This window comes from Ptychodera flava, chromosome 22, assembly GCF_041260155.1.
Source record: "Ptychodera flava strain L36383 chromosome 22, AS_Pfla_20210202, whole genome shotgun sequence".
NCBI classification, from domain to species: domain Eukaryota; kingdom Metazoa; phylum Hemichordata; class Enteropneusta; family Ptychoderidae; genus Ptychodera; species Ptychodera flava.
This window is the reverse complement of record NC_091949.1, coordinates 16734170-16757042: the sequence shown is the minus strand read 5'-3', so window position 1 is coordinate 16757042 and position 22873 is coordinate 16734170. Positions and strand designations below refer to the sequence as shown.

General features: G+C 36.4%; 2 long non-coding RNA genes across 2 annotated transcripts; both read right to left on the bottom strand.

The window, feature by feature from the left end:
- Positions 1 to 6120: 6120 nt before the first annotated feature.
- Positions 6121 to 7723, bottom strand: LOC139122363 (uncharacterized). The gene is made up of 3 exons (XR_011549433.1): positions 7613 to 7723; positions 7070 to 7145; positions 6121 to 6231 (listed from the first exon to the last, which is right to left on the bottom strand). It is a non-coding gene; the product is annotated as an uncharacterized lncRNA (long non-coding RNA).
- A 6600-nt stretch (positions 7724 to 14323) lies between these two features.
- Positions 14324 to 22715, bottom strand: LOC139123188 (uncharacterized). Its single transcript, XR_011549617.1, has 3 exons — positions 22625 to 22715; positions 16430 to 16575; positions 14324 to 14403 (listed from the first exon to the last, which is right to left on the bottom strand). It is a non-coding gene; the product is annotated as an uncharacterized lncRNA (long non-coding RNA).
- Positions 22716 to 22873: the final 158 nt, after the last annotated feature.

The following is a 22873-nucleotide window of genomic DNA, read 5'->3' as shown; positions in this document are numbered from 1 at the left end:
GAAATTACAACATATGGGGTAGGGGTAATGTTTCCCGTTCTGCCTTGAACCATGAATTATGAAACCATATAAATGTTATACTGTTTGAAAGCTCTGAAATGGGCCTTTCCAAACATGTATAGTTTCATTGGGAAAAGTCCATATTTGTAGTTACAAAGCTTAACCTTTCAGTTTGTGTCAATTTTAGTCATTTTAAGAACGAAATTACAACATATGGGGTAGGGGTAATGTTTCCCTTTCTGCCTCGAATTATGAATTATGAAACCATATAAATGTTATACTGTTTGAAAGCTCTGAAATGGGCCTTTCCAAACATGTATAGTTTAATTGGGAAAAGTCCATATTTTAAAGTTACAAAGCTTATGCCTTTCAGTTTGTGTCATTTTAAGTGATTTTTTGAACAAAATTATAATATAAAGGTTGGGGTAATGTTTCCCGTTCTGCCTTGAACCATGAATTGTGAAACCATATAAATGTTATACTGTTTGAAAGCTCTGAAATGGGCCTTTCCAAACATGTATAGTTTCATTGGGGAAAGTTGCATATTTGAAAGTTACAAAGCTTACGCCGTGCAGTTTGTGTCAATTTTAAGTGATTTTTTGAACAATATGCACAAAACAGTTAGTCCGTTGGCCAGGTATCGAAATCATCCTCTCTAAGGCATTTACCCACTATGATTTTCTGTTAGCTAGTATTCTCAGCTGTCATAATCTGCTTATTTTCCATTTAACTGATGGTGTGTGAGAGTGTAACGACTTGTTTGTGAAGGGCTGTCACGCCCTCAGTAGTAAAATAGGAATGGGTTAGGGGTAACATATTTACCGCTAGTCGGAAACAAAAACAAAAAAGTACCATAAGCAATACATTCTTAGAAAGCTCAGATAATCCCCTTACCATTGGTATACAACTAAATGGGGATAATCGATATTCAAACATCGATTAGATTTTATATCGGACATGAAATGTAAATTGTAAAATTTGCTTAATTTCAAACCCAATAATTAAGTTCATGTTCCTCCAAACAATTTTTACAAGGTATTTATATATCATTTGAAAGAACTTAATGCAATAGAGAAGTAAAAAACATTAAAAGAGTGTATCTTCTTGAGACTTATGGGTGCGTCGATTGTTTACCTAATATATGGTATGCCGTACATCCCTCTATAATATACATTTAAGGGATAGGGGTATGGGTAATGTTTCCTCTCCTACCAACGCAGCGAATAAGGAAGCCACATAAATATCATATCTCTTAAACACTATAACGCAGTTGTTTTTCCAACAAGATATGGCTTGATGGGGTAAACTCAAAAATTATGCAGTGACAATGCCTAAACTCAAAAGTTTGTGTTACTTTACTGACATTTACTTGTTAAAAGGAACATAGAAAAATACTCTATAGGCATTAAATAGCACTAAAAAGCTAAAATGGTGGTTAATAAAAGACGTTTTACTTATTTCAATAACTCAAATTAGGGAAAGAAAGTTAACAGCTATAATATGTCAAAAATTATATATTCCAAACCCACAAACACTAAATTGGATGTCATAGTCGTCATGCAAAGTTGATATGACAGCAGCAACAATCAATCCCTTTTCTTTAATTGTATCGCGAGAGATATATAAGCAATAAAGCACCACTTTGAAAGGATACCACACGGTTTCGACCGGTAAACAACATATACGCACGAACTTCAGTCGTGTGTATAAGGAGTGAAATGGTCAAAACAGAGCTCGAGTGGTGTACCCAACTTATAGGGGTTGTTTATCGCTATATTATATCAGTATATTGAAACTTGTGATGAAAATACAAACAATGTGAAAGAAACCCACTTTGGAGATAGGAATGGTCAACTTTACAGTATATCGTAAATACATGCACAGTCGAGTGACCGTCTGGGCAAATCAGAGCTCACTATTAATAGTGTTACTTTTTAATACCACACGGGAACACGAGAGAATCTTTTATCGCTGAAAACCATCACCATTAATCCACAATATAGCTTCTCCATAATAAGATAAGATGGATCGACAACACTTTACCTTCCTTACCAGAAAACAAGAGATCATAACCAATTTTTCGAAATTATTTTACAACGCAGAACACTATATACTCACAATGAGGATTACATTTTCGACTAGGTACTAAAATTCAATAGCAAAATAATTCTGGAACTAAAACCCGAAAAGCCAATGTCACAGAACGCATTCAAATTACGCAACTAAATAGTAAACAGAAGGCGAACAAACACTCTCTACACAAAGCAATAAGAAGGCGAGACAAACCTCAGAAAATGACTAAAAGGCTTATATTCCCATTGACACCTCAATGTTTAAAATGCCTTGTGAGTGAATCTATCATTAGTTTCTTATCATGGATGACATTTAACCAATGTTAGACCCTGACGTCTTTGAAGCAAAGACCCTACAAACGGACGTTTTAGGGTCAATGCTTGAAGATACCATTCCCACCAGCATGATCGAATCAGAGAGACTAGATTGATCTAACTTTCGAGTTAGATCAGCCACCAGCAGCTGAGAAAAAAAAGTCAACATAATCATCAGAGTCAAGCGAGCTAGACAACGGCTTCACACATTATACTCCACAGAGAGGACATTCTTACACAATTCAAAAAAAGCGTTCAAAAGCTTCGTTAAAGGCATTGTTCGCGATCCCAGGGACGGGCATGGCTGGTTGCGTGGCAAATGCAAAATGTTAGTCATGCTGAATCAAGGTGTAATCAAGTAATAGCTTATTTATAGATTGGGAAAATCCTAATCCTGATAGTAATGATGGAATATAAACTTTGTTAAAAGTTGAGAAAATTTGCCACTTCTTTGATTTGTATGTTTACATTCCATGTTGTACTAGCCTGTACTATAAATGAACAGTCAATACATCCGGCAAGTATTCTGTGCTGTTCTTTTATAGTTAGGTCCCCGCAATCCGAGATAAGTCTTTCTATAGTGTCAACCATTCTCTTCGATTACTGTAATCTACTCCAATAAATTCCCATTTAACTCATTTGTATGATTACAGGGAAGCCTAAGCCTATCTCTTACAATCTAAGATTTGAGATATTTGACAACAATATGTATGCAATTTTCATATTTTTCATAGGCCTAAATACACACAGAAGAAAGTCATACTCAATGTTTTGTCCAATTGAAAGTCAAATTTTCACCGAAACAAGTAGAGGTGGCCATCTGTAAGCCAAACGAGAATTAATATTAGCAAAGATGGATATTAATTAAGCCTTTCCCATTTCCGATCCCAGTTACTCATACAACGGGGTATAAGCGAAAGCCAAGAGTATCGAATGTGTTGAAACCTAAGTGGCCCCTATTCAGTACCACGTAGCCTACAGGTACACCTTAAAGAATACTTACCAGGCAAAATACCGAGTGTTGAATTCCTTCAAAAGTGGCAACACCTGGAAAGACACTGCGGCAACCAATTTATCACCCTGATCTCTAACTATTTACCTCTACACCCAATAAAGCACCGGGACTCAATACAGTTGTACATCACAACTTAAGAGAGCGATCGAAGACACTCGCTTCACAGAACGCAGGATGGAAGGCTGCAAAGACGATTCTTCAAATAGGCAAAAAAGAGGCTAAAAACAACACAAACATTCATAGCAACGACGACAGGTCGGTTTTCTTCCTATACTACGGTACAAAACCAAACCAAAGGGTCTTTCAAAGGCCACCGCACTTCCCTTAAAGCCCGGCTCGAAATGGACTGGGATCATGATTAGTGCCAAGTTTGGTTGGGCGTTTTGGGGCATGGCTCTGCATAATGAGTCTGTTGGTAACGGTTGCGATCGTTCGCATTATCTGCGGATCTGTTTGCTCTCAGATCACGCTCAGGCTCGGACTAATATAGATACGTACAGCCTTCGTTTCAAGGTTCGTTTCAGTCATGCCATGGCAAATACTCGAAATAAAAAGAAAGGAAAACTATCAACTTAATCAAACAAGAGTTTGCTTGAATGAATTTACCGAAGTTTCAGGCCATATCAACGTTCGTTATGTGAATGATTCAGCTGCTGACCGCCATGTACATACGGAATATTGGCGCCATCTAAAGTCGAATAATTATCAAAAAAGTAAAAAGCTTATATCTGGGCTTTCTAAGAATGTATTGTTTATGGTACTTTTTTGTTTTTGTTTCCGACTAGCGGTAAATATGTTACCCCTAACCCATTCCTATTTTACTACTGAGGGCGTGACAGCCCTTCACAAACAAGTCGTTACACTCTCACACACCATCAGTTCAATGGAAAATAAGCAGATTATGACAGCTGAGAATACTAGCTAACAGAAAATCATAGTAGGTAAAATGCCTTAGAGGGGATGATTTCGATACCTGGCCAACGGACTAACTGTTTTGTGCATATTGTTCAAAAAATCACTTAAAATTGACACAAACTGCACGGCTTAAGCTTTGTAACTTTCAAATATGCAATTTTCCCCAATAAAACTATACATGTTTGGAAAGGCCCGTTTCAGAGCTTTCAAACAGTATAACATTTATATGGTTTCATAATTCATGGTTCAAGGCAGAACGGGAAACATTACCCCTACCCCTTATATTATAATTTTGTTCAAAAATCACTTAAAATTGACACAAACTGAAAGGCTTAAGCTTTGTAACTTTCAAATATGCAACTTTCCCCAATAAAACTATACATGTTTGGAAAGGTCCGTTTCAGAGCTTTCAAACAGTATAACATTTATATGGTTTCATAATTCATGGTTCAAGGCAGAACGGGAAACATTACCCCTACCCCTTATATTATAATTTTGTTTAAAAAATCACTTAAAATTGACACAAACTGAAAGGATAAGCTTTGTAACTTTAAAATATGGACTTTTCCCAATAAAACTATACATGTTTGGAAAGGCCAATTTCAGAGCTTTAAACAGTATAACATTTATATGGTTTCATAATTCATGGCTCGAGGCAGAAAGGGAAACATTACCCCTACCCCATATGTTGTAATTTCGTCCTTAAAAAATCACTTAAAATTTACACAAACTGAAAGGCATAAGCTTTGTAACTTTAAAATATGGGCTTTTCCCAATAAAACTATACATTTTTGGAAAGGCCCATTTCAGAGCTTTCAAACAGTGTAACATTTATATGGTTTCGTAATTCATGGCTCGAGGCAGAAAGGGAAACATTACCCCTACCCCATATGTTGTAATTTCGTTCTTAAAAAATCACTTAAAATCGACACAAACCGAAAGGTTTAAGCTTTGTAACTTTTAAATATGCAATTTTTCCCCATAAATCTATATATTTTTAGAAAGGTCTGATGCAGCACTTTCAAAAAATGTAACATTTTTATGGTTTCATCATTCATGATTCGAAACAGAAAGGGAAACATTACCCCTACCCCTTATGTTACACACGGATATGTGGCATACCGCGTAATAAGAAAACAAGCTCATGCAACCACTAAATCTCAAGACACATACTTTTAATCTTGTTTTTCTTGTTTATTGCACTGAGTTCTTCCAAAAAATATATAAATACCTTATGAAAAATTGTTTGGAGGAACGGGAACTTAATTATTGGGTGTGAAATTTAGCAAATTTTACGATTTACGGCCAATGGCCGTTATAAAGTCTAATCGACGTTCGAATATTAATTAATCCCTATTAAGTTATATATCAATGAAAAGGCCATGATCTTGGCTTTCTAAAAATGTAACGTTTATAGTATTTTATTGTTTCTGTTTCCGTCGAGCGGTAGATACGTGACCCCTACCCCATCGTTGAAATCCAAGATGGCGGCCAAGATGGCGGCAAAGATGGCGCCAAATGAACCCTATGGGACACGATTGATTTTGGGAACATCAAAATTCATTAAATATAGACCCTAAGGATTACAAAAATGTAGGTTAAAAAATACATCCATGGGGTGCATGGGAACCCTACCTTCCGACCCTACAGTCTGTTCCCTGCACTTGGCGATCATCAGGATGTTGGCGGGTTTTGCTACATATAGGGTCAGGTGTATATGCGAACTGGTCGGAACATACATCCTTCCATCACTCATCCTAAGCTATGTGCGTGGATATGAGTATTATTGTCAACTTACCATGATTATAATATTGAAAATATCGCTTTCTAACGCTTCCCGGTCAATTTCTTTAACAGTATATATGATTCCTTGTCCAGGGTAAATGCTATCAACCCAAAACGAGGAATTGGAATCTGCGAATGTAAACCAAGTTTTTCCTTTCATTTACTAAAATATCTTCAGGTGATATCAGCAACACCAAAAGAGTTTAATTGCAAAATAGCGTGTGATATCTCTAAGGGTGATAAAAATGACTAGGCTTACTGTAACTTCCGTTTAAACGTGGCAAGCTCCAACAATACTCTTCGACACCCTAAAATCAATCGCTCTTTATGAGTCAATCTTGATTGATAATTCAGTATTATTCATCAATGTGTTTATTTAATTTTTGGCTGAACTCCACCGAAACCCTTTCTGGCCTAAACCTCCTTAAATAGGGGTAGCTATTTTAAGTTACAAGAAAGTCAGGCCAGAAAGGGTCTGGGAATAGAGGAGGTTTTATCGTTGTTGTATTGAAAGTAATGCACATCAATTAAAGGCGAATTTTGAATTTCCCCTCAAACATCAAATTCTTCTGCTGTATGCTCAAACACAAACAGTTAACGTTTACGAGCAATTTAGAATTTTGAAACCAATTTTAAGCGTTAATTTTAAGCTTGAAATTTCGGGTGTTCTTCGAAGTGACTGCACAATAGGCAACACTGGAATGTTCGAGTTTTAAAATATTAAACTCTGCAGACACAATAAAATGATGTCAACCTGTAAAAAAACAATTGATAGGGTTGCACAGTTTGAGGTGTGTCCGTTCGAGGTCCATTCTGCGCCGACAGCCGATTACCTTGTATGTTATTCTTTGTTCCTCAAACCTCGCGTTTGCGAGTGAAGAAGTTATGGACACAAGACAACACAAGTAAGATTCGTATACTTTACTGGGCGTAGAATGTGAGAGGTATTAGAGTTAAATAGGCTTACCTTCAATGGAGAATATCACTACGTCATTTACACCTCTGTCACCGTCAATTGCATGCACCTCAAGAACAGATGTATTCTGAATACGTAAAATAACCCAAGTTACAAACATCGAAAAAAATATACTAAGATTTAGATTTAAAGGACGTTCAATGTCGTCAGGACAGTGCTTAGGTGACCACGTAATATATATATATATATATATATATATATATATTATATATATAATATTATATATATATATATATATATATATATACACTTTTCATTCATCAATGTATTATATATATATATATATATATATATATATATATATATATATATATATATATATATTATATATATATATATATATGGAAGCAAAAAGATGGAAGATGAAAATAAACAGAATATCCAAATTTGTGACGGTTTTTGAGGGTGGTTTACGATGCGTCTCGGTAAATTGTCTCGTTAAAACAATAGCATGAGCCTACCTCACGATACTACTTTCAGTCACTCTAATAACATACCAATACATTACGTTTTGAACATCTTCAAGTCACTTACCGCTGGGAGGTTTTCTTGTACAGAGTCAACATATGGTTGATACAGAAAAATTGGTGGCATATCGCGAGCATCTTTAACATGTATATATACTGTTGAACTGGTCATCAAACCTCCATAATCCTGTACGAGCAAGTTTGAAAAGGTTGTGATTCAAACAGGGCGTTCTGAATGTCACCTCCAACTTAATCCTTGTCTCTTCAGACTGAGTTTTCTAAGGTAAAATGATGATAGAAGGTACATGCCCCCTAGTACTTGCTCTATCGCCTGGATACCTTTTACATTACATATTCATGTGGATGATTTTGAGATGTATTTTTGGTTGAGAATTGTGCCTAAACATGTAGAATGTGATTTCAAATTTATCGACCACACCTATCAAGAGGCTGTATAATACTTACGGTGACAACCACGTCAAAGCTATGGGTTTGTCTTGTTTCGTAATCAAGCGGGCCCCACGTGATTACCTCTCCATATGAATCATAAGAAACAATATCGAAGATTTCTTCAGTTTCCTGTCATAAAAATAGAGATAAAATATTTTGATTTTGGTCGACATACTTAGATTGATTTCCCACGCCTCTACAACATAATACGGTAATGAGTTTCTGTCACCTGGGTCAACAGATTTTGTATTAGTAAATTCTGCTCGAAGTCGTTCAGCGGCTGACCCTCGAATCCCCAGCTTTATCTTATCTTTTGCTGTAGCCACACGTGCTACTTCCATTAACAATGAAGAATAAGTACCGTCTTTACATTGAGGTCACTCAACATTATATAAATATTGAATGGCCATGAGGCTAATAGCATTAATTTGTTGCCAGAGGGTCTGACAGTCGCCCCAAAATAGTCTGATTCAAGAGGTTGTCGAGACTGTTTTTGGAGACTCTCGGGCCATGGACATGCTATTTCCTAAATATGGCGAGTCAATATGTGTTTTTGTAACACACCCATCCAATTTTCTCGCCGAAAATCGAGAAGTTTCTCAACAATCACACTCGTCGCCATCTTTTTTAACCCGTTCTAGAATGTGGGTATGCATAGACGCACTTTCAAATTCAACAGTTGTTCCAAACTGTTAATCCATTTTCAATTTACCTTTAACAACTTACCTTTAGCAAAAGACACAATTTTGTTCCGAGACAAACACTGTAGGTAGCGAATGTTTACTGTAATAGTTGACATATTAGTGAGGCGGAAAATTGTTAAATCTGATGGAAAATTGGCGCGGAAATTGTAGCTGCCACAACAGGGTAAGGATTATAAGGGTCTGCGTACAGCTGGTGGAGTTCTGGTCGCGAATATGATCAGGTACTAGGCAATTAATTAATGATGTCTATGATTGGATTACAGAAAAGCATGCCGATTTGTCGATGCTGGAAGCTAATCAATGTATCAAGTACAATATCAAAAGAAACTTCTTCTCGAATCACCAAAATAGCACAAGGTTACCTCTTAATGTGCCTTTGTCGTTTCATAGAGGACATCTTTATTAATGCTTCTAGGGTCAGTGGCAAACCTTATTCGCGAGATGAGCGCAGCCAGTGGTAGGACGGAGCAGAAAACTAAACTGCCACGGAGAGCGATAAAACAAAATGAACATTCGCCTAGATCGTTACACAACAAACTTACCTCGTCATAATGTTGCAATGAGTAATCGAAGCGACCCCATTCCCCGGAGTCGACATCAGATGCCTTCACAATAAATATGCTTGTTCCGATTGGCACATTCTAATAAATGTAAGCGTATTTAGATAAATTAGTGAATAATAAACAAATGGACGAACGTACCTACCTACCTACCTACGTACATACGATCGCACGCACGCAAGCACGCACGCACGCACGCATGTACGTACGTATGTATGTATGTATGTATGTATGTATGTATCTATGTATCTATGTATCTATCTATCTATCTATCTATCTGTCTATCTGTCTATCTATCTATCTATGTAATTACAATATTTTTTGTAACTTAGACTACCCTCTTAAAATAACATTTCATCATAATAATTATAATAATAATAATAACAATAATATAATAATAATAATAATAATAATAATAAACTAAACTAAACTACTACTACTACTACTACTACTACTACTACTACTACTACTACTACTACTACTACTACTACTACTACTGATAATTAATATAAGTATTATATAGAAATAATAACGTGAATAATAATAGGTTCAATTTCCGTGAAAATTTCACCATAAGTGTATTTTGGGTCGAAAAGACCAAATATGATATCGATTTCACTGCCCCATGTTTCCATGGTAACCATTTTAGGGGTTGAAAATTTCAGTTTTTCTAATATCCCATGAAAAGTTACTTTGATTGATATGAAAATTATCCAGTGGGGGAGTTCGGGTCAGAGAACAGAAAAACCAAACTTATCTTAATGTTTCGAGTTACCATGGTAACTATTTTGGGATTGAAAATGTTACTTTTTCCCTAATTCCTATTAAAGAACTATTGATTGATGTAAAAAATCATAATAAGGGTTTTTCTTGTTAGCACACCAAAAAAAATCACACTCATTTTAATGTGATATGTTTCCGTGGTAACCATTTAAGAGTAAAAATTACCAGTTTTTCAAAGATTCCACCTAAAATCCAGTAACCAACAGAATATGTTATATCAAAGGGATATTTTGGGTTAGAAAGACCAAATATCCAGTGTAAAAATCCAGTAATCAACAGAAATATTATACCAAAGGGTTATATTGGGTTAGAAAGACAAAACATGATATCCATTTTTACTGCCCTGTGTTTCCATAGTAACCTATTTGCGTTTTAAAATTTCAAAATTTTTCCAAATTCCATTAAAAGTAATCCCAGTTACTATGCGAATGCTCTCCTAAGTGTATTTATCACAGCATGAACTCCATGTTCATTTTTGTTTCATGTTGCCATGGTAACCATTTAGGTAACCACAGGTTTTTTATTTAAAGCCATGCATATTTTAGATCAGGGGTATCTTTTTTCGTTAACCAGACAAGAAAAGGCTATATTTTTACGAGATTCTGCCCATAAGTGAATTTTCTAGTCTTTTGATGTGTATACTTGCACACCTTTAATACCTAAGGAAACAGGTATAATGGACGACAGTGGGACTCAAAAGTTTTTTACCTATTAACCAACCCGTTTCACTCTCAGAGTTGTATGCAAATTTTAAAAGTCGCCATGACAACCTGACAACAACATGGCCTTTTCAGCACTGAGACATACTGTAGCAGGGCTAAAAATTGGCCATGGCCCTTATGCCAGGAGGAGGCATAATTTCTGTGTCATTGTGATTGATACATTATTATCAAAATGCAACGAGAATGCGTTTTTATTGGCCATCGTTTCCTGTGCCTGTCATTCAAGTACGTCAGTTCAGATATTTAAACTCTGTCGCAAAGTTCCACGCACGGCCGGTCGTCTTCGTAATTTCCAGAACAAAGTCACATTATGTGCCCAGCTGGGTTTGACTGCATTTATCTACCTCGTCCCAAAGTGACGGACGGATCTTTCAACCTTTCAGCTTGGTGAAAAACGCATTTATTGATTCGCCAAAGGCCTGTGGATTCGCTTATTTTTGCACAAGTGCTACACGGACATAGGAAAAAGTTCGACTCATCCTAGCCCTCTCGATTGTTGAATACAATCACGGTCCATGATCAGAGTTCTCGAATCAAAAACTGAAGCCGTGCTCGAATACAAATGTCTTCTCATTAAATTACATCATTACAAGAGTTAGCATTCCAAATCTGTCACCCAGTTGTTTTCAAAGTTTGAAGAAGGGCGGCATTTCCATCTGAATGATTGAACGACGTGAAACACAAAATTCCATCGCATATTATCCGGCAATATGTACACTGTACAGTAGAAATACTGTATCAGCTCCAGGTACGTATAACTATAAGCTTATACTCCACAAAATGGCCACAGGCGGCGTGAACTTTCTGAAAGGATTTCCTAAATGTCCTACTTGTTACCTTAGAGACTCACATGTGATGTCCTGAAAAGTATTCTCTGCAGTAATTCCAGTTTCTGTCAACATGCAAAGCTGAACGACATGATTATAGCACGAGACGTAGTGTACAGACTACACATTCACTCGCACGTTCACTCAATTGCGCATGCTCATATTGGCAGACTACACTGGCAAAAGAGTGCGCATGCGTAAAGTTATATTTGTAGCACAGATCTCGCGGAAACTCATGCCTTTGCTCTATTTCCATCCCAAAACTTCCTTGATTGCTTACATTTACTAGTAATGCACATGAACAAAATAAAACCAACAACGTCAGCATAGGGAGAGGGTTTATGGTTTTCGCCACAACTACAAATGCCACGCTGAAGATACGTTTACAAGGCCAATTACACTGGCATAGACTCTCCACAGTCGCTGTGCCTTGTTTTGTGCATGCCCACGACTGCCACGATGGGCCTGCATTCGAAGGCTACGCTGTGCAGCTCAGCAGCTGTGAGCATGCGCTGCCAGACACAGCGACTGTCAGTTTTTGCAAGTATATGAATATTCATAAGGGTAGTGATGTCAAAAGGAACACCTAACTGGGCGGAGAGAATATACGTACGACAATTAGAAGTCACCCCTATTGACAAAATTAAAATAAACAACACCTCTTTTTCAGAATTCCCACAGCTTCAATGAACTGTTATTAGATTTCTATATAATACTTATAGCCCCTAAACTTGTAATTGTAATAATTATAATATTATAATAATAATAATAAGATAGCAGCATGTAGGTAGTAGTGTATGTGTATTTAATAACAATTAACGAGCGGGTTGAAATGAGAGGTTTCATAAATTTTGAGCAGATTGCCTCGAGTGCAACATTCGCTTTACACCAAACTTACATCATAATAGAAAATGATCTCATGTTTTGTACAACCATAATGATGACTTTTGACATTATTCTTCTTACGGGTGTACAATATCTTTTTTATTTAGCAATGACACCTGTCATAAAAGTAGACAATAATCATATCCTGAGACAACCTAAATCTTAAAGTTTGTAATGGAGGAGTTTTTATGTCCGAAAGTTCGCCATAAGCTTAGGCAGTGCGATCTCCTTGTGTGCGTAAGCATGACAAAAACAGACGTCGTAGGATATGGCATAACGTACAAACACGTAAATTATTTATACTCTTTAAAAAACCTTGTATATGTATACAGTTCATAAATAATTGTATGTAACTTTCTGATTATTTCCCTTTGCTGTTATATGAAATTCTGTTGAAACACAACAAGTCTTCGCGATGTACCTCACAAACGTCCATAGCATCTGGAATCTTCACAAAATTGGGAGGTTCGTTGGAGTCCGACACATATATTGTTACCGGGTCATACACCTGCGAACAAAATGCCGACGCAAGGTTACGAAAATTTATAAAAAGTCCTAAGTCGAAAAAAATCAAACATGCTTTTCAATGAATTCGTGGATTTATCATTTGGCGTCTTGAAAAAAACTTAATGTAAATACGCCTGGACGACAAGTAAGTAACTAAGTAATTTCATGCCCATTGAAAGATATATGTTTGACGCGTTTCACAAATAGGCTTTAAAATGATAAAAGCTTACCGTTTCATTAAAGTCTGAGAGTATCCAAGTTAGTTGGACGATTGATGAAGTCTGTATTAGAGTCAGAATAAAATAAAAGTATGGCGAGACAAATAAAATTATATGTGTTGAGGTACAATAAAACAAACGAAAAAATAACTTTTGTGAAAATTTCATACTCACTTCGTAATCAAGCTTTCTTTTAAGTAGAACTTCTGCATGATTACAGGATTGGTCGTCGATGTAAAAGTATTCTTCACATGAAATACTAAAATCAATACAGTCACCGTCAGGGTCGTAGGCTAACAAAATGTAGGTAAAATCTTTATATTCGTCGTCTGGTGATTAAAGGAAAAATACAAAACCAGTGAAACAAAAATTATGGTTGACCAAAGTTAAGGAAATCCTCGCGATAGAACGGTAAAGTTAAGCTCTTGGAAAACTATGTTTGTGAGCAACAGAAGCACCAATCCTATCTCTATCAACTTAGATCAATATTCTCATAACTGGAGACAGAGATACCGAGCGATAAGATCACGAATTTATCATTGGAAATGATGGTAAAATCTTAGACGTGTTGGAGTCAGTTAGATTAACAATACTACCCTGGAAAGTGATCTTGATAAGTGTCATTTCTTCACTTAAAATTACATTATCTTAATGTCACGGCACTTCGCTCAGTGCTATAGAATAGAAGTAATTAGATGTTGTCATTGTTTGGTATGTATTTTTTTTGACAATACCTCTCTGTCGATTTAACATAATGCTTCCCCTCAAAAGTTATTTATATGACATGTTATTTATATGACATGTTATTATAACCTGTATATTTGTTTTTGATTTTTATCCCATACATAATCAGATAAGATACTTTGCTGACCGATGGCTTGTTGATTTGTGTGCAAAACTGAGAAAACACACTTGGTTGACGGTATCATTTATATGACAACGCTCTTCCCTGGACCCTGACAAATAAATCGAGCGGAAAATGAAAATACTCCTTTACATTGTGTTATTTAACTATTTTTAAACCATTTGGAAGGATAGGTTTCAGGAAGATTTGAGGACGCTAAACAAATATTTTTTTTAAGGTAGCCTTATCAGAAAGACAAGCACAGACTTACAGCTTCCCTCGAAAATCTCTTCGCCGTCCATATTGTAGTAACTGCTATTATCTTTTGGTACGAAATAAGGTGGTTGGTTGGCTTCCGCTATGTGGAGATAAATGTTTATATAGGGATGTTAGCAGTTGTCACAACTTTGCCTTCAGTTAGGAGTAAAACATCTTTTGATTTGTTATTTTAGACAACAATGACATAATAACTATGCCCTCTAGATCTATGTCAGTTTGTGAATGTAATTTACAGTCAATGAAGAAGTCAATCCCAAATCTCACAACATGAATACCAAATGATTCCGGGGAAACCACCTACGATTATTCCTGATATTGAATACATAAAGGTCTAAGAGTGGCCTTGTAATATTTAATAATTATTACAGAGATACTTAAACGCACAGTTTTCCTCACAAAACAATCATTTGCAGCTAAACCAGCATTTGGTATGTTACCATGCGACAAAATGTGCAAGTATCTACGATTACAACACGATGCGTCACGTCATGTCACGTCACCAGCTGTGTTTGAACCTGAAATCAAAAAATACCGTCAAGGACAGTGTGCTCACATTTGGTTTGAAATGTGTCCATTTGAGAAATATTTAAACCAGGAAAAACAAGAATGTCAAAAGCAAATAAGGTCTCCAACTTAGGTACTGGAGTTCATCTTTAGGAACATGCATATCAACTTCTATAGCAATGGGACAAGCAGATCCTAAATACATAAGCAAATGTCAACAACAAAAAATAGACAGAGAAGGCTTGATAAAAAGAAAAGGTGGGAGCGGGTAAAAAAATGTACAAGGGATCTGGTAAAAAAGTAATGCTACCTCATCAATCTTCTAGACCCTAGCCCCTCCTGAATATCAAATGTTCCATCCCTTGGTATTACATAACGCCAGATGACAGGAAATGTATTTAAAACCTTGGGGAGTTTTACTTAATTGGATGAGTGTTATCATTCTAATGTAAACAGCACTTAAGTTAGTTACAGATAGTGAAATGCCTCCCACTGTGGGCGGTGATTACGACATCTGGAATTATCCTGGATCCAAATTTGTCATCAGTTCTTGTATGTCTTACATAGAAAAGTTGCAAAATTGGTCCGCAATGAAAAAATTCACCTCAACTTTGTTTTCTGGATCAAAATTTCCTACAAATTGATACCAAATATGATAAAAATTATGTTCACAGCCTTCAAACTGTCTCACAACATATCCTGGGTTGGTGTAGGTCATTTAAGGTCACAAACTGAGAAAATTACCTAAAATATACAAATTTCGGGTTTCCCAACACTTTGTCTAATAACATCCCCCGGGACTTTATACCAAATTACAAAGCTATCAAACAAGTAATTTTGAGAACAAGTTTTCTTGACCAAAAATGACAATATTGTCTTAAAAATACAAATTTGTATATTTCAGGACAATTTCCACATATCTAACTATTGTCATCTCTGTACGTCTGTATACCACATATAAAAGCTGTCTGTCCAGGGGTTTTAAAAAGAAAATACTTTTTAAGATTTTTTGACCAAAAATGACAAAATCGCTCCAAAATAGTATTTTCCCAATTTTGTCATAATTTCAACAAATTAGAAGAGTAACACCCTCGCAAAGATCCAACCCAAATTTGAGAGCCATTGGGCTGGCGGTTTCAGAGAAGAAGAATTTTTACTGAAAATGACAAAAATCACCAAAAAATTCAGCAAAAATACAAATTAATGATATCTTCACAATATTTGTAAAACTGTATAAGGTTCACCTAAGGTACTTACACACAAATTTTCAGAGCAATCAAAAGAGCAGTTCTTGAGTTATTAATTCTTGACCATTTTCACATTTTGTAAGCTCATTTGCATAATTTTGGCAATGCAGACTTCATTTGAACAAAATCCCATCTATAACCCAGGATGCATCAACACACCAATACCAAGCTGAAACTTGCAGCGGTTTGCATGTTTTTGATGTTGACGGACATACTGTACATACATACATACATACATACATACATACATACATACATACATACATACATACACACATACATACAGACGCCATCGACTTCAGCTTATACGATAAACTCACATTGGTATAACCAAATGTGAGCTAAAAAACGAACCGAAAATGTTGTTGTCCAATCCACCTGACGTCAAATAGGCCACGACTACCATCACGAAAGATGCCGCGTTGTGTAGGCAGTATTTCGCCATAACCGCTTGTTGAAATCGTTGAAGGAGAACAGAAACCCCAGCGACAGCTTATCTTCTGTGGAGATAAGAACAGCTTTTATAGCAGGTGAAGTTGTAAAAATATTCACCGTATCATCTCATTTCTAAGGAAGAATGGGGAATCAAAAGCACATGTTGTTGATATCAATGACATAAGTGTTGACAGGTAATATTCCCACATATTTAATTTTTCGACGTTAAGAGAGTGTGTCACAACTCGGCCGGGGATTGCATGGCGGGAATATTGTAATATAGAAAAATAATGATCAACAAATTTGATTAACAGAAGCATTTGGTGAAAAGAGGAAAACACAGAGACATATAATATATTTGAATTGGTTTGATACCTGTAATGTATACACAACATGAACTTAAATATGATAGTAAGGATTATTATTACACATGTACGTATTGTCGTAATCCATGTTGCACGTGAAAAAATAAAACCCGTATTTATATTTTTACAAGCTGATATGCAAATTAGCAACAACAAAACAAAACAAACAGCAATCACTGTTTCTTTATTATATAAAGGTGATCTCTGGCATTTGTGTCCTCCTTTTTGCACTCGAGACCATGGAGTTCTGTCATATTACTGAAAGAGTCCACTTTTTGTAGTCTGTGAAGTTATTATGCAACCAAGCGATCTAAGACTCACAAGCGACAGATGGGGCTGCGTTTTACCTGTAATGGAAGTGAAGCGTAGAAATTGCGTTGTAACAGAGATTGAAGTGTTCAAGTAATTCAAATTTATGGAAGATACAATTTTAATGGACGAATAAAAGCTCTTGACATAGCTCCTACCATTTACAAAAGAGTTACATTAGATTCAACGTAAAGCTTTTACCAGTGACATTCACATTCACCGAACTATTCTTATAAGATATGCCATACATAAATTGTTTGAATACAGAAAATTAAGATGTCGATACAATGTCTGCAACACGATGATAATCAATAATAATTTGCATCCATGGAGCACTCCAAAATCATTTACTCATGCCCTTTGTTCCGAACAAATACAGCTTCCTTAAGACAAGGGGGGAGATTTTAACCCTGTACCCTTCAGATATCTCCTAACCCTGTCCTTAACGCCAGCACTAACCGGCGAAAAGGACCCGCCCGGGAGGTAAATATCCGGGGGATGGGGGTAACCATAGACCCTCGAGAAAAACTTCTACGGTCTACGGCGTAACCGTCCCCGAAACCCTCCTTGTTTGGTGAACTTATCGAAAATCTTACTGAGCAATTTTATGAAAAGTGAACGAGATTTAAATCATAAATATAGGGAAATGAAGATTTTAATAATGTCTTAAACACAATCGGCAAACAAAATCTTTCATAGATATTAATCATACATCTGCAATCAGAAACAAAATAGATTTTTGCTGACGTTAAAAGCCCTACAGAACGCCTGTTCCGTTCTTTTGACCGTTTCTAGGCGCGGTGACTATTACGGGTGCCACATCGCATTCTCTATCGGCTGGTTCCGAGAAACCCATTGGATGACTGCCAGGAGCTATCTCGCGCTCTCGTACATGCAGTTGCAAAGGATTTTGAAAACGAGTCTCGAGCCGCGCTAGCGCGCCATAATGGCAGTGGAAATCGGGAGAATTGCTGTAATATTACATGAAAATGGTCAATAATTGGCCCATTTAATGTCCCGGTTACTGATAGGAGATATACAACAATAGTGTTTTCCAGAACCGGAGACTAGGTACTCAGGCTTTAGCGCCTCGCCATTTCACTTCATATCGGGCGATACGCAGCGCTTATGTCTCCGATCACACGTTGCAGGTTTGTTGATGGTAGTCTTATTGCGTCGTACTTCTAAGGTGTCTTTTGCCTGCCATATGAGAAACTTAATTAGTTGTTAAAAATCCTAGTTGTCCGTTCGTCGCAAATGTTTGAAAAGCGCTCTGTAACCACATATTGGTAAGCACTTAACACGATTGGAACTAATTTTGGATAATTGGAACTTCATATTTTTCAAATTTCTCAATAGTGTTAGGTGCAATGTAGCTGAATGTTGCAATATAACAAATTACTCATAAAAACAAGTTTATAACTTAAAAGGAAAGCAGATGAGCTTACATTTGCAGATTACACTGAAATCAGTTCACCATCCAATTATCCCGAATAAGTTCCAATCATGTTACTTTGACATGTTGCATTTGATTTCTAACCATCTTATTGAAGAAAAAGATGCAAATAGATAAAATCATCTATCCGTGTTTAACCGTGTTGACTGGGATAATACAGTTTCTGCTAACTGAAAAACAGTACGACCGTAAGATAAAATGCGCCCCTAACGAACAATTTTAACTTTTACTCAATCTTCCCAAAGACTTTTCAAGATAAGAGCTATTTTTGAGAGGGCGATATTTTGAAAAAATACCAAAAACCATTGTGCTTTTGTTTATATCGTGAATTTCGACAACTGCTGTACGAGGCATCAAAACACTGTTACATGTTAAGTATTCTGACGATACTTTAGGGTTACTTTTAACATTTCTGGTATATTTCGTCAAAGCAGTGTTACTCAAAAATTCATCTCCCACAATAAACCTCTCATATCGCGTCCAAAACTCCAGTCTCTTGGTAGAATCACATTTATTAACTCAGAAGCGAAGCGCGATTGAACCTATCTGAAAATGTTTCCTAAAATGAATTCTTCATACCCGAAACTACCAAAGTTCCAATTGGCAACAACTTAAAAAACGGATGCGTATGTGAAGCTAATTATAGGAACTGCCTTTTTCGGTCGAGCATAAGAAATTTGGGCCCAGGTCTATTATGTCTGCAAACTTTGCGTTATCTCTAGTTTTTAAATATAGAAAATTGTTAACAGAAAAATTCTTTACTTGATTGAATGCATCGAGCACAGTTTCACAACATGAGAATTTCAACAAGTACGTCAACATATTGTTTCTGTTCCCAATTTTAAATGTTCTCGGGTATTGTGTATAGAAGCCCGGACAAACACATACTCGAACGTCAGAAAATGGCAGAGTTCCAGGTGTACTTCAGTAGCAAAGGCGTTGTCGTTTTGTGTTCATACAGGCAAGATCAAGACATGGTTATGATGACATTTCTGCCTTTCATTCAAAGACATGTTCATTATATTTATGCCCTGAAAAGCATTGGAACTTGAATGTTGGTTATTAGTGTCCCAAAAAGTCGATAAAGAAACACTGGAATGTCTGAGCACTTCAGATCTAGAATCACTTCCGTCCCCGTGCTTTATGGCTTGTGTCACGAATTGTGACCATCGTCAAGTATTGTACACAGTGGACCATCATAGTTTGAAAACTGTATAAATCGACCTTTGATGTCCTTTGTGTACCATCCAACGTCAGTTTTTTAAATCGACATATTTCGATGATATCACGAGATTTTACGTCAACCGAAATTGCACATCAAACAGGCGGGTCCAATTACCTCGTGTAAAATCATACCATCACAAGTAAAATATGAATTTACTTTAATGTACTATCTACCAGAGAAAAGGCTTGTGACATCATCCACTGTAGTGAAAGAGTAGCCTGTTATAAAAAGTGTTCACGGTTATGTGAGTGTATTTCAGATTAGGTATGGCTATCATTTTTAGCAAGGTGTGGTTTCAATATCCTGGTGTAAATATTTTACAAACACTTATCTTAAATCTGAAACTAGCAAAGATCTCTGTCAACAACAAAAAAACCTGCGGCGGAATATAGAATCAATTTAAAGATTTTTCAAGTTAATTTTTAAACATTTGGTTCGAAATGCTTTTTAATGAAATTGGCTATCTTTTTTTAAATTGATCGGAAGTTTGTTGATTATTGATCTTTAATTGATCAAGTGCAGACTTTAAGGTAAACTTATATGACGTTTGCATCATACGAAGTTAATTGGTGTTTCGGTTTTTTTATTATTAAACAGTTTCACAAATATGGAATATAGCAGTCGGGCTTACAGTTGAATACTTAAACTAGAAAGGATTTGTTAGCACAGTCTATGCCATGGGTGCACTGTCGCTGTGATGGTGCTGTGATTCTGTATTTCTTGCCTCTGACGCAGACGAGACCAATTATTAGCTTCGTGAACAAATCGTAATTTTTTCGTGTCAACACAATGTTGATATCGCAACTGTTTTTAACATTTGAATCATTTGAACCATATTATCGCGAAAAAATACTTTGCTATCGATATCTCAGAACAAAAATAGTGAGGGCTGCTACAAAATTTTCCGACAACGCCCATTTGAGTCGTAAGCTTAATGCAACAGACAGCACAGCACGATGAGATGACGGACAGAATATATGTGATATTTATAAAGCTCCGCCACCGATCAAAATTGGAACTTAAGTTGATTTCTTAAATATCAAAACACGAGATTTTTCTATAGAGCTCTTGTTTTATTCCATCTATATTCGCTGAAGTTCATAAAAAAATTGAGCTTAACTCGTTTTTTTGTCAGTAATTCTTAACCTTTTCAGTGTACCTTTGTCTTATAATATTGATAAGGTAACTTTGACATCAAGTAACGCGCAAAGCGTCAGCGCAGAAATATTGCAAAACCATAGTCTTGCTTTCTTTATAATCAATCCCGACTGAAAATGATTTTTTATTACAAAAAAATTGCACACCTGTTAAGCCTCATGTTTTGACAACAATATAAAAATTGAATCATTAACTAAATTTCAATACAAAATTCAACTTAGGTTGAATCAGCATTTGTACTAACGACTAATCTGAGATTTCAGGAATGTAACAAAGCGGCATAATTATTATTACATGGAGGTAAACTCAACAATGTTTGAAAAGATCTGTGTTATCGAATTCGAAGAAGCGCCTTTCAAATGGATTGTTTTGCTGGGCAGATTAAACATCCAGCTCTACAAAGATCAGATGACAACGGAAGATATTGTTTTTTGTGGAGCAACTTGAAACAAATTCGGTTGGATGAAAGAGCTTTATCTATCATTCAAGGAGGTTTGTACATCAATTCAGGCGATTTCAGTTCTGTTTTTATATTTTCAATCATCTTTTATCAGTGGACGTATCACTGTGGATTATTTACTCAGACAATGGAATAGTCTGGTTCTCGTTTTTTGTTGATAGCACAGTCGTATATATGGTGACATCTAACCAGCCGTTTCTATGAAATTGTCATGAGTTTTTTAACATGTTGATGTGCCACTGTAAAATACATTACATGTAAAAAGCTGTAGCGGAAAGCGACAGCTGTTCGCAACTGTCCTCCCTTCCTGCCCCCTCCTACTTTGATTTTCCCCATAACAAAACTTCTTAATATACTTTCCTCCTACAGCGTAACTTGCCATATGCTATCTCCCACTAGAAAACCCCTACAAACAACCAAATTCAACTCCTTGTCCGTCCACTGGACGCCATTCCAGGTTCCCACATGGTGAAAGAATATAATTTCCCCGACTGAAAGTGATAACGAGTATGCGCTTGGGCTTCTTCTTTATCGGCTGTTATAAGAAATACCCTCGCTAAGATCAGAAATTGCTTGAGAGCAAGTATTTCGTGGACAGATTTCATGGCTGCTGCTATAATATTATACGTGCCTGAGAACTAGAAACAAATGCTCGAATTTTTAAATATAATTTTTTCTCGGAGGATACAAATACTTCAGGCGAAATGAAAGACGCACCTATACGCTTGAACAATTATTGCACATGGCGTGATCGCAGGGGCTAGCCCTCTAATAAGCAAATTTCGTCGATACCATTATGGAAGTTCAACGTCGAAGATGGCTGCAAGAACTGGGCTCCGATGCCACTTTTTATTGAGTTCGCGCTTCCTCAGAACCCGATATAGAAAACCTGTCTTCTCTCATATCATGCGTAACCCATGCCCCTGTCTGTTTATAGTATATCTCTGCCTCGCAGTACACTTGTCGGTCTTTACCTTAATATGTGTCTTGATTTGTCTGTTTCTGCAAATATTCAACCCAAAAGAAATATATACAAATCACGATGTCAAACTCTTTCTAAAATCTAAATCACTATTATCTTCTCCCTATTCCTTTGTCTAAAACAATGTCGTATGAATTCATATGAAAAACGAGCACTCACCTTGAGGTTTCGGCAGAAAACGCTAATCTACTGACTCTCCTTCACACTGTCATGGTCATCGAGGGCAGGTTGAGCTAGAAGTGACTCATTCTCGACACTGGATAATAGAACTAAAACTGACGTTTAAGCCGTGAATACGGATGGAGAAGGAGTCAACAAACTGGTTTTTCATTTGTCGAAGATTGTCACGTGCACAACACTGTCAACAGTGAGATGTAGTCTTTGCATATCACCGGGGCAATGTTGACG